Here is a 14,120-nt window from a genome sequence, read left to right on the forward strand (position 1 = left end):
GGAGTGTCTGCTAACGATAATATACGATTGTTTATGTAACACATACAGCTATTACATGCGCTGAAATATACATGTGCTACCAACAACATTATCTATGACACGTAACTATCTGCTATAATAGATAAGTAACGAACGCCGACACACCAAATGTACCTAAATCAACATTTGTCACAAATAGAATTTTATTAGAACAGAATCAAACGATGTGTCTTAGTCATAAAAGTTTATTTTTTTATTTCAGTCATATTAAAATGATATTTAAAGTATTGACTGTTGCGGTTTGTGGGGTTGAAAAATACATTACTATAACTTCTCTTCCATATAATGACAGTTATAGTTACGATAAATTAAATTAAATACACTTCAATGAACTATCAGTTATTGAAGTATTTAAATTTGTGGATTACGTTAAATTCTTATTAAAAAAATAATTGTTAGAAACTACCTAGTTTAGTGATGGCCCGCTTATATTCGAATAGATATCTCTAGAGCATCAACTCACCTGAAACTAAACAATTTTTGTTTACATTTGTCGAATAAAATAAATGATTATTAAGATTGGTACCTATCTTAAGCTTTAAGTCAAAACTGCAGACACAACCTTATTTATATTATATAGTAATGATTCATCTGTAGAACTTACACAAATGACAACACACGACTTTAATCGTCTATAGTCTACACCATCATAATAGAGGTTCTCTATTGTTAACACAAAGTGTACTCCATTGTTGGGCTGCTTTTACTCTCATGTGAGGTACCTGTCATTTCTTTCATCTTAATGACATTAATGGGAAGCCAGACTGGTGGAAGGCTCTTTATAAATATAAAATTAAATTCTCAGTTCTAGCTGTATGCAAATCATAAATAATATTTGTATTGTATTTATTTTAATGGTTTTAATATAAACGCATGCCAGTTTGTATGAATTAATATTAAGGAGTTTATTATTATAATAATAGTGTTAAATGCAAATAAAACAAAGGGGAGTAAAGTATGTTTCAGTCTGATCCGAGAGGCGTAACAATGGGATATCCAACGTAAAAGCCTCGGAATATTTTAGTGTCGTTACACTTACAATGGAATCGTATAAAATGCGTCTGTTATCTGTGGTATATCTGACTTGCTGCCAAGATATAATCTGTTATGGTGACATTATCTGTAACTGGTCGACCTCTGCCAACTTAGAATCCGGCCAAAACTTGAGACGTTCCATTTTTAACTGCTTGTCTTTATGCGCGTTGTTTTAATAGAAATATTCACGCCGGTTCTTGTGATTCACTAAGAAGCAATAAAAACAATTTGAGGCACTTCAACGGATAAGAATAGCCTTATTATGACTTTAAGTGTTCTTGCCTACTAAATAGCGAGTTATAAAACCGATCTTGTTAATTTTAATTATATATGAAGCAATATTAGTTGCTGATTGGTCATAAAAATTAATTGTTTCAAGAGAAAACGTGATTTGATCGATACATTTGTTATTCAATATCTATAATGTATTTCATAAATATCAAAGTGAACCCTTTGATATGTTTAATATAAATACATTTCAAGAACACAACACACAGACGCCATGGATATCTATTAGCATTGTGTGAAAAAACAGATGCTCAAGTACAAGGGACGGCTCGCTATACAACAGCGACCCGAGTGATCCTGACAGTTTTGAGGACTGCCCATCGACCAGTGGAGCTTGATCCGCGGCCCGCCTTGCCCAAATACGATCTCAACAAACCCTCACCAGTAACTGTGTAAACTTGAATAGGATAAACCAGGGATACATTTGGATTAAATTTAAATATAGCTATTCTTAACGCTATGTACCTATTTCGTACAATATACTTTAAAATGGAATAATGTTTTAAGCAAATTATTACCAACACAATATGTTTATATGTTGTGTAAGGTTTTATTTTAATTTTATATCAATTTTTATAATAAACTAATGAGATAAACATTTACAAAAGATTAGATTTCAAACGTATTTTTCACAAGAATTTTATTTGAACAAATTTTTTTTGAACCGTTATCATATTAAAATAACGAGATATTATATCTTAATTATATTACTGAATTTATTATCCAAGTCGCTAGTAAACATATAAAATGTATGCTTACTCCGTTACATAGTTTTAAAACGTAGTCGGAAAATAGTGGCAGAAAATCAGACTGGCATTAATATAAATCGTCCCAGCTACTTAGCGTACGCTTAAAAATACTTTTATTTTCATATGAGAATATAAGAGTCAAATATATTTCCAGCCCGGCTATAAGTTGTCGCGAATTACCTTTGTATTTTTTATTAAAGCACACACTCGGCGCCCTATAAATCTGTTTGGTGCTCTTTCTTTATTTCTCTGCAAATTGGTTGAATATTCGGGTTCCATATTACGCGTCATCTTCTTTATGTTAGTCTTCGAGTTTATTTTCTTATAAATAAATTGAACATTTTCTAATGTACAATTTTTTTATAGAAATGAATATAACATAAAGGTTTTGAATTCACGAAATTACGGGGATGAAACTGACCTTTCTTTTTTGCATTTTTACAAGTAGATTCCTTCTTGGCAATAATGTAAAGAGCAGTATAGCGCTAAGTCTGACGCTAATTTTTCTGGGAACTATTTTCTCGAAGCTCTCTAGCGATGTCTTCTCGCTGTCTCGCTACAGACAGCTTCCATTATTTAGAAATTTTATATTGATGCGAATAAAGCATCTGCATATATGAGGCTATTTTTACACGCGATATTCATCAAGGTTTGAATATTTTTAGAAGAGCGTAAAGCAGACTCGGTTGAACGAAGTTATGGTAAACTTATGCACTCCTGGGACATTACAGATACTGCACTTACCGTAGTTGAACTTTTGAATTTTTAAAGAAATACATATAATGTAATCAGCAAGAGAAATATATTTTTGTTTTTACTTTGAAGGTTTCATTTAATTATGTATCATTAGCTGTAAAATGTGCTAATCAACGACAAATTTATAGGTTCCACACCTACAATTTGTAGCAAAATACCAAGTTTACATTTTTCATTTTAATGCTTAATAAATTATACGGAATTAAGGTTTAATTCTGGAATCAATTTATTTACCCAGCCTATGAATAATTCAATTAAGATTTCCTTGTTTTCGTGGACTCCTTGTTGTTCCACATCGGTAGCTAGACAGCCGGTCAAATACGAGCGACCTATTCACTATTTTAGGATTTTCAGGTCCAAATATATACTATTGTAGAATCAATTTTTGGTAAAAAAAAATCTACTCAATATCATATATATATATATAACATAAACTATAAATATTTTTTCTAGTTGATCGATTGGTTAAAAAATATGCAAATATGCACATATGTTCGTCAGTTAGTTAGTTGGTGGTCTTTGTCATTATAGATCTGTTAGATCTCCGCAAGCGTGTGCATATTCAATTAACAATTTTTCATAAAGGAAGCACCGGAGCCGCCGGAAATTAAAAATGTCTACCGTAGCGAATATCATATTGGCTGACGTACGCATATTCTATGAAATTGATTTATTGAAAAAAATGTTTACCGCTACTAACCTATTGGGGTCTATTATGGGTCAGGTGATTCAAATATTATTTCAATACCACCAAACTTATAAATTTAATATATTTTTTGTTGTATATATATGTTATATGTTGCTGTTTCTGTTAATATATTGCTTAATTTTATAAACAAAAGTTAGAGAATGTATTATTATTTAACTGTGGGTCTGAAGTTCTTACTGACTTATAAATACCATGCAAAACGGTGGCTGCAATAGCTAGTTTATATAAATGATTTATTGTATTTTTATTCTTAAACTTTCTTATATTTCAACATCATTATGTCCTCTCATACTTTGTTACTCTGAATTTAATTCCGTTATTTTATTCCTCGTCCGTTACAAAGGTTATCGTCGTAGTTAAGACGTGTTTGTTATCTTATAGCATAAAAGCGGCAGGTAATTCACACATCTATATATTGTTACCCAGGAGATTAGGCAGGCGTGATGATTGCCAAACTTTGATTGAGCTTCAAACCCTTTGCGAATCTTCTGATTATAACACACGTAATTGGCTTCAGCGTATTGCTTACACAATTCTTAGCTTTACATAGCGCAACTTTGCCTTTGTAGTTGCTTTCAACTTAAATTAGAACAGTTAGTGTAGTAATTTCATTTGATTTTATATTCGCGATTGTAAATTTAATGTAAGATTTCGTAGAATTAGTTTGTTTTATTAATTATTCGTGAGATAAGGTTCTGGCATGTGATATTTTTAATCTTTCATAACTTTTAAAGAATTACTAACAAATTTATGATGATATGGAAATACGAACCTACGTGCGTCCTAAGATAAGAATTAGATAGGACTAGGAGTCAACAATGGAATAAAAAAATACCAACTTTAACTATTTATATTATTTTTCAATTTTATCTCTTCTTAATGTTATCGTATCGAAAGATATTTCATACGTTTTGTTTTTACTTTTAAACAAATTACTCGGTCGAAGTAAGTAAAAACACATTTAACCATTCAATCATTTTTAACTAAATTTAAAAAAATAATATTTTAGGATAACATGGAATATGTATTTGATAAAATTTTCAATTCGTTTCAATTACTCAAAAGCAGCTTGATTTTTTGTTACAGACAATATTGGTATTTGTAACAAAAATGTTGTAAGTTTATTTTAATATATTTTTTATTTATTTGCGCTGTATGGAGTTGCGATTGCTGATAGATATTTTATATTTTGTTTAAATAAACACGATGTATTTATTATAAGGACTTGTACAATGAGAGAAAGGCCAGTTCTTTTTCGAAAGCCATAAATTTTAATTGGGAAAACTATAGTAATGACAAAAATGAAATAAATCATAAATAAAGTTCTTATTGTTATCAATATTATAATGGAATATACATAAATAGGTTTCACAAAATGATCGCCATCGTTTTTCTTGTATTGTTTTTTAAAGGAAAATCTGCTAAATTCTAAATTTAAAAAAACAGTACAGTAATAAGTAATATATTAAAAGCTTATAACATAGTTTATATATATAACAAAAAGTTTACATATAACAAAAAGTTTACATATAACAAAAAGTTTACATATAACAAAAAGTTTACATATAACAAAAAGTATGACAGTATTTATTAAGCTTTATATCCAGTTACTAAAGTAAAACGACGTGATATTTTTAAACATCGATGAAATTTTATATCGTATTTTAAATTAAATTTTATTAATGAATCTTTAAGATTTTCTCAATAAACAAAGAGATTTTGTATACAAAAGATATACATGCGTGTACATTTGCGAATACGAATGTAAAAGGCAAACGCAAACATGTTATGAAATAAACATCCGTGTATATAATCGTTCGTAATGTATGTTTGTCGGGAGCGTTTCCGATAGGGCCGGTTCGAAATTACTTTGTTTTGCCACTGAGGCATGAAATACTAAAATTCGCTTCCACAATAGATTTTGATAACATTTCTCAAAAATATAACAATATTGAAGAGTTCCTTTTACTGTGTAGCGGTTTTGTTTTGTTTAAATAACAATAAAAAAATATTTTAGAACTAAAATAATATATGAAATTCAATTTTAAATTGAACAGCGATGTCTACCAAAAACTAAAATTCGTTCCGTATACAAAACGTTTTTTTATCATTGTTGAAATAGTAAAACAACTGCCGTTGAAATATCGTGGATATATATTTATATTTATATGAAAATTCATAAAAATTTTGTTATACTATTTATAGATAACGAAAATCTAGTATAGGCAAAGAAATAATCTGAATTAAGTAATGAAAATAATGTTTCACTAGTAAGTAAATAACAAAAGTCACTCAATAATAAATACCTAACAAAATCAGAATTAACTTCTTTTAGCATTTAATCTCGAACATACTAGAAAATATTAAAAATATTAGATACATAACTGGTAATTAGAATTAAGTTCTTATTTGTGTCATTGTATGTACATAACAATAATTGAAACCAGTCCACGACGAAACCAAAACTTTCAATAGGAAGATATTCATTTGAGTTGAAGGCCAAATAATAATCAAAACTTAATAATATTAACAAAAGACGCAAATACAAGTTAGCTCCGATGTAAACATAAAGATGCAATTAACAGGTGGCTCAGATATTAACTAAAAAATCTGAATACTAGTTAGCCTTAATATTAAACTGAAAAATGAATTCAAGAACCAGCTTCTATATTAACCTAAACAAGCAAGCACTAGAACCTAAAGACGAGATGACAACTTATGCAGTAAACTGTAAGGGGTGACCATGATTTAAGAGTAGATACGACTACTAACTCAGAGGCAAACGGAGCGAGATAATTTCAGCAAATTTTAGACTAAAGCAAACCGAATAAAACGGAAATATGATTGATGGTTAATACTATTAATACTATTTTGTAAAATTACGATAACTATTATAAAATAAAAATTAGATATTTATTAGATTTCATAAAAAAAGTTGAAATGTATTTTGGATACAATGCAAAATAGTCTTAATGCAAATATTCCATTCGAAAATTCAATATCATGGGATTTGCATAACAATTGAGCCAAAAGCGATGTTACTCAATAACTCGTATAAATTTACATTTGTCTGGTCTAAGTTCAAGCTGCCTGTGGCGATGACAGCTGCATCAGTCAACCGCTGATTATAGTTTGCTGGTCACACTTTAATTACTTATTCGTAACCAGTGAGGTGGTCGTTTTAACGTCCGTTTTAAATATTCTCTTTATTCATTTCATATTTCGCTTTGAAATCATATATTGTTTTATAAAATTCTATAAACATAAAAAGAAAATGTAAGGAAATAAAAATACTTCCGTTGAAGTTATGAATTGGTTATGATAAATTGCTAGGATCACAACCACAACTCAACAGACTTTTATCTTAACTGTTTTCTTTCAATAGTATCGTAAAATACAAGTATATTTACTCAGATAGAGTCGAAAACTTCTAATCTCGGCGTCGAGACAAAGCCAGGGGGCGTGACGGCGTTCGCTATACACGAGCCAAATGCAAAGCTTTATTTAGTTTAAGGCACCATTACACGGGTCATATAAACTGTCAAAGTTGGAGCTCGCGGGGCGTCGCGGTGCCGCGGCGCGTTCTTCCTCTTAACTTTACGCGATTCAATGTTAGACTTTATTTTTATTTTATGGTACAAAAAAAAAAAGAATTGTGTTCCATTTTACGCTTACCATATTTTATCATGCATAATGTATGTACATCGTAATTTGCGGTATGCTGAAAGGTGCAAATAAGATATCACTGGTTGGAAATGAAAACGCCAAGAAAAAATGATTTGTTATTGCGGGCACAGAGCTCCGTGATGCAATTATTGCGCGTCGTCGTTGTCCTATTTGTTACACCTTCCCTTATTTTCTGTTCCCATTTGAGAATTCGATTCCTACATTTCATACCGGCATAAATAAAACGAAACATCAAATCTGTTATTCTGCATGTTTAATCTATCTAATCAACGGCATTAAAACGTTTCTGTTCCGTTCATGCACATAATAATAAAACAATTCCTAGATATCTATAAAGTAAATTTATTTTCTGGATTACTAAGTACGAGTGTAAACAGTTTCTTTACCTTGATTTCTCTTCCCTTGTTTGTTCTTTCCTTCGATTCCGTAATCAAGTTTACAGCTCTGTCTATGTATTTGATTCGTTTTCCACTTTATACAATATAAAAATAAACCCAACCGGAGGGTATTACGTCTTAAATAATCAAGAGTATCACAACATACATTTTAATAAATTTTAAATACATATAATATAAAAACTAAAATCAGACAGAAGATATAATAAATTATTAAAAAAAAATATTACTACAAATATGAGATATGGGAATCTATAGTATTTGATAACATGAAAGTAATTTATTACAATGAAAACTTAACTAATATTTTTATGCCCCAAAATGTTATATTTAACAAGATCCTTTATAAATCGTAAAATAGTATCGATAGGCATGATATTAAATTCACTCCGTAAGTTTTTTGATCTAGATTTTATGATTTTGATCAGACAAACGAAAAATTTAATAATACCATGAAAATATATAGCGGGAACTGCAAAGATAGAACCAATTTCTCGGCTACAAATCTTAGATGACATATATTTCGTGAAAGCATCTTCGATATCTAGCTATTATTTGTTGCAAGAAAAATATTTCTGTCCTTTTATTTCCGTCTCAGTCATTGTCGGTGGCATCAATTATATTTATGATCGTGTTCCTAAACGGAGGTATGAGACAAATATTTGTTTAATATATTTGTTAACAGAAATAAATAAGAGTACAATTATATTTTCGTCTTGACAGATTTTAAGTTAGGGTATCATATTCAAAAAGCGAATCAAAACAATCCTTTTGTATTTGGGTTCGTAAACAATCATGTATGTATACAGACCGAGGGCACGGTCTGGTTAGTTAGTTGTCACACTGGGGTGAATAACAATAAGACCCTTTAGTTCCGGCTCGCCTCGAACGTATTCAATCTGCACGAGATCAAGACGATCAACTTGTGATAGCACAACTTTCACTGAAAATCTTTGCTTTTTCCGTCTTCCTTCACAAAACAAACTTTCTAGCTTCCCTTGTAGTCTGAAAACGCATTGTTAATCTCAACCCCTTAACGTCCTTTATAAAACATTAATTACAAAACTTTAGTCTTTCTCATAAAACTATACAAAATTCTTCCATTCGGCATGAAATATTCATGAAAAGTATTTATCAAATTTGGGAAACATAGAATTGGAATGTATGAAAATTAATTACCATAGTGTAATTAACAGTCATCGAGTGAACACCGCAAGCTTCCATTTTGAAATGATTGGCATCAGCCGAGAGTGATCCAAATGACCGGCTTAAACACTCATTTGATATTCACATTTGCTCTGAAACGAGCGATACGAAACGACGCAAATTACTGCTCATTTGTTCACATTCAACGTGTAGTTGGGTCACTGCTTAATTTAACTTATTATCGTGTATCTTTATAAATTTACCGTCATTATTCAGTATCCGGAGCAAATAGAATACGTACCAGAATGAAACCTCCACAATGATTTGATCAACGATAAAACATAACCCACTTTTGTGGAAATTGCTAACATTGCTTCTAAATATTCATTAGACCGTCCCTGATAACAAGTTTTTGCAGATATAAAATAGAAATGCCTTTGTTTAGTTATCCCGTTAATGGCGTATGCAAAATAACGTCATAAGAAACATTGCTCTAATGTTGTTTCAGATAAGGCGTCCAACATGAAACTTGAGGACGTCTTTCATAATGTCGCGATGTGACACAACCAACCCCCTTGCTTATGATGTTGCTTCGATATTGTGACCTACTTTATTGTTGTTAGAAAGCAAGTAAATTAAATTAGAATATTCTATTGCAATAAATAACTGGACCTTCCAATGATGATATCGCTGATAGTTTGAATAAAAAGGTTTTCTACCCAAAAGGTCGTTGTAAACATTTATGAGAAGAGTTTCTTGATATGTGTTCTTTTATAAGAAATCGAGTTTAAACTTCCAAATTTTGGAGTTAATATCGGTTCAAAAGTTAGCAAAGAGAGAAATATGCAAGGAAATTTCAAGAAACATCCATGGCTGGAATACGGTTAATAAATATATAACTCAAGAGCAAAACGCTTGTTAATATAACATATAACATATAAAAATAATTATAATCGATTACTCTTAATGACATTTCATTCTTTTTTCTGAAGTCAATATAATGAAGCGATTCTGTTATTTGATAACCAAGTATTGAGTGGGATGGTAAAACTAAGTGTATGTATCTAGTAATAACTTCACCTATGGAGATGATAAGTTTCTCCACGTATCGCGAAAGGGTCTTTTCATAATTAGAGATTAAACGTTAAACAGTATTTGTATCAAATTATATCTTTCTGTAAGTAATAAAAACCAAGACTAATAATTTTAAAGCAACAGACTCAACTGTATGGAATCCACGTTAAAAAGCTTAAATCTGTTTTTAAGACCAGGTTAACTTATTCATTTTAACCAAGTTGTTATCTTTCTCTTAAAAATTTGAGTTGAGTTAATGAAATCATTGCATAAACTATGAGATTTATTATTTTATGAAAAACTGTAAATTTGTACGTTAGCCATAAAATCGGACATAATCTCTCTTAGCTAATTACAAACAGCTGTTTATTAAATATATTTAAACAGTACATAAAATAATATCATTTTATAAATTTGTCAAAATGTCAAAAAAATATAAATATTAGAATATGCTCAAAGAATCTATTAACTTGGATAAAATCAATTAATATATAATTAGAAAATTAAAAAAAACAATATTCAGTGTGATTTAAAGGTTGAAAAAAAAAAATCTTAATGATAAAAAATAAAAGTTAATTTTATAAGACAGTACAAATTGAATTCAAAAATAATGCACGATATAAGAGGGTGCGAAAATCTTACATAACTTAATCAAAAGCAAGAAGACACTATAAAAAATTTAAAATGACAATTAAAATGCGCTACTTTTAGAAGTAGGGCGTAGTAAGGGTCACCCCAAGTTTCTTTTGTTTTTGTTTTATCTTGATTTGTTAAAATGACTAGCCCATGGAAGAGTCAGACGCTTGTTAGCTATAAAACTTCTGCAAAAAATTGTTTTATAGTTTTTTTTTTTATGATTCTGGATTCTAAGGAATAATTTTTGTTTATACTTAACTGCATGGTCGTCTGTTTGGGAATGTAACTCAGTTTTAAAAGCTGTAACTTTTTACTAAAAGTCTCATTTGGTCCTCTTTTTTAAACACAAATGACATCTTATTCACAAATGAACTACTTTATAATTGTCCTTGAAACTAATTCTTAGATTTCAACATTTAAATAAATTTGGTAAAAAGTAATTAACCTTACCATATTGGCATACAGAATTACATAAAATAAGAAATTAAGAATCCAAGAGAGTTTTGTAGTATCTGCAACAATTATAGGAGTCTCCGGCCATTGACATCACTTACGAAAGGGTTAATTTTTTTAAAAAAATGCTTTAATTTTCTGGTCAATCAGCATCCTAGTATCTCAAAACTTTATAGAACTTGTTAATTAAAACTCATTAAAAGCTTAATTTCAACATTGTTGGCAATTAAGGAGATTTACAATCTACGTTAGACTATTATCTTCACAAAAAGCAAGTATTTCACAAATTATGAAGACAGAAAATGTCAGTAATAAAATGCTTGTTAAAAATTACTTTGGCCATGGCGTTTGTTATTAATTAACAGGTAGGTATTTTGTTAAATAGAAATGATTTTTTAGTGGATGTAAATTGTTCAAATAAAACAAAGCTTCAGGACCTGTGGTAATTAATTTTATAACACCAAAACTGTTTGAAAAAAATCATTTCCCCGACAATCATGAATTATTTCTCATTGTTGAAGATGTCTCAGTGAAACAATTAAGAAGCAAAACTTTCATAATGATTTTTCTGACTTTCAAATATATAATAGGAAATCCAGAACGTTACGTTTCTCGTCCTTAATTACCCCAATGTCAGAGACACAGCCGTGATTGATTGGAACACTAATTCCTCAGACGTCCAACAATGACAGAATTGACATTCGTACCAACTCGCTACTGTCCAACATCACGCTTTATTAGTATTGTCAGTAGGATTCCTTTTATTTCTTGTGTAAATAAATGTATTTCTATTTTTATTATGTAAATAAATTTAAGAGTATATTTAAGTTATGCTATAAAAAGTATATTTGAAATTTTTTGTTCTTATAAATTTGTTTTTACTAAATTTCTTAACCACATAAAACTAATATTTTTGGGATTATACTACGCGTATTTTATTATAAAAAAAACTGCATACTTCCGACTACTTTGCAGCAACCGTGATCACCTCTCGTTTGCTCGTGATCACGGTTGCTGAAAAGTAACCGAAACGTCGGGAATATGTACTTTTTAAAAATAATAAAATACGCGTAATATAATCCGAAAAATATTAGTTTTGTTTAAATGAATACTAGCGAAAGTCTTAGATCTCATTTCTGAAATACAGTTTGTAGCACATAGTTTTAACCAAAAAATCGTAAATAATTTTTTTTACAAAAATAAAATCATTTGTGTGTCTTAAAGACAAAAAACATGACCATTAATCAACATTTCATTAATTAAAAGAAATCATACCAAAATTTTCTTCTGAATTGAAGTCATTAAGTTAAAATATCTGGTATTGTGTAAGAGACGAGCTTTGAATTAATATTTTTTCAATTGCTGAATAAATTAGGACGTTGTTTTATGCAATAACATCTTAGCGCAAATCAATAATGAAGCAAAAAAAAGACATATACGATATTCTCTAACAAAGAATAACATCAATAATTTTCACTGTCAACAGCTTTTAATCTTCCAAATTATGTAAGCTTATTAGTACCAAGAATAATATGATGGGACGCCAACTCGGCCATTAAATAAACGTAGTTCGAAAGATGCGCCAATCTCATTTAGGTGAGTTACACCGAGCAAAACAACGTAACAAGAAACATCCCCTTTACCATTTACGAATATTATTTATTTTTCCTGTCTTGTTCCCTACATCAGATATAATATGTTGGGGGGGGTGATATATAAAACAATCCTCTATGAAAAATCTAGTAATATGGATCATGTTATTAAAAAAATATATTTAGAGAATCTTATTTCACTACAAAAATTACAACATATAACTGACACCACTCACAATTATTGTAAAGTGATTTAGAAATATAATAAAATAGAATAAAATTATATTCGTGTATACTTATTTTCTTTCTGTATTGGCTGTGTGAGTTCACATGTTATATAGAAATATCAAGGCACCCTACAAAAACTTATGCTATTTAATCCGTGAAACAAAATTGGATCGTCAAGAATACAATTAAGTACTTGGAGCGGCGCCTAGTGTTACATAAAAGAAAATGCTTACATTAAGTAAATATAAAGCTTATTTAATATAATGGCATCATTCTTTCAAAGTGTAAAAACTAATTAAGTCTCTATCATCATTATTTCTCTTGAAATTGGATATTCGCGATAATCTGAAACGCTGTTAGGTAAGTATTTCATTAATTTCTCTCCGCCTGAGGGACTCAAACGCGAAGTTAATCGGATTTTCGGTACAAGTTGAGGTACTTTCAAGTGCGGTGGAAGGGTGCGAACGCTCGCGAGTAAGATTCACCAACGTTTCCGGATATACTCGTATGTACAAAATTATAGAAATGGTTTATTAGGAACCTTCTTGCAACTGGCTGATACGACTTTATTTTGTAATATTTTTTTTAACTTAGAAACGACTTCTGTCAGTAATGCAGTGTTATTTTATTGCTTTTCGGAAAATTCATTCGTTTTTAATATAAAACTTCGAAAATTATTATTTTTTTAATTAAAATTGACTCATATAATCCAGTCGACTTTTAAAAATCATGCAGATATTATTTTTAATCTAACATTTATTTTCTATTCATCAAGACATTCACATATACTTGTAATTTTGTTTTATGCAAAAAAAAGTAAATTGTATGTTATTGAAAACGATCGTTTTCTATTTATAATTCAATAAAATCTTTCGTAACTTAGTCACGACATTCGATATACATAAAGCCTGTATTGCTAGATATCAACCCGTGCATCTACAATCGAGATGGAGCGATCATGTGCTAACTATAAATAGCATTCATGTCTCACATTTTTCAATCGGGCTACCCTTTTTAATCAAGTGCAGCTCATATCTTCAGGTTGAAGCGAATAAATTTTTAATATAACTGTAATAAATGGCTTTTAGTTTGCACATTTTGTTAAGTTAATATGTGAAGGTGGTTACTAGTGCATAATTTATTTGTAACGTGATCTGATAATGTTTTTAGTAACACTATTAAAGTTAAAAAATTAAACACCTTTTTTCGATATTTTTAGGCTCTCTGTGTCTATTTAAATGTCATTATAAATTTTACTCAGACAGTCAATAACCTCATCTAAAATTTTAGGAATTATATTGTCATTTTAACTTTAATGTAAACGAGTTAATCT

General features: G+C 29.7%; 1 long non-coding RNA gene across 1 annotated transcript; it reads right to left on the reverse strand.

Moving 5' to 3' along the window:
* Positions 1–7,589: 7,589 nt before the first annotated feature.
* Positions 7,590–9,122, reverse strand: LOC133319255 (uncharacterized). The gene is made up of 2 exons (XR_009752935.1): positions 8,838–9,122; positions 7,590–8,663 (listed from the first exon to the last, which is right to left on the reverse strand). It is a non-coding gene; the product is annotated as an uncharacterized LOC133319255 (long non-coding RNA).
* Positions 9,123–14,120: the final 4,998 nt, after the last annotated feature.

Source organism: Danaus plexippus, chromosome 15 (genome assembly GCF_018135715.1).
Source record: "Danaus plexippus chromosome 15, MEX_DaPlex, whole genome shotgun sequence".
Classification (NCBI taxonomy): Eukaryota; Metazoa; Arthropoda; class Insecta; order Lepidoptera; family Nymphalidae; genus Danaus; species Danaus plexippus.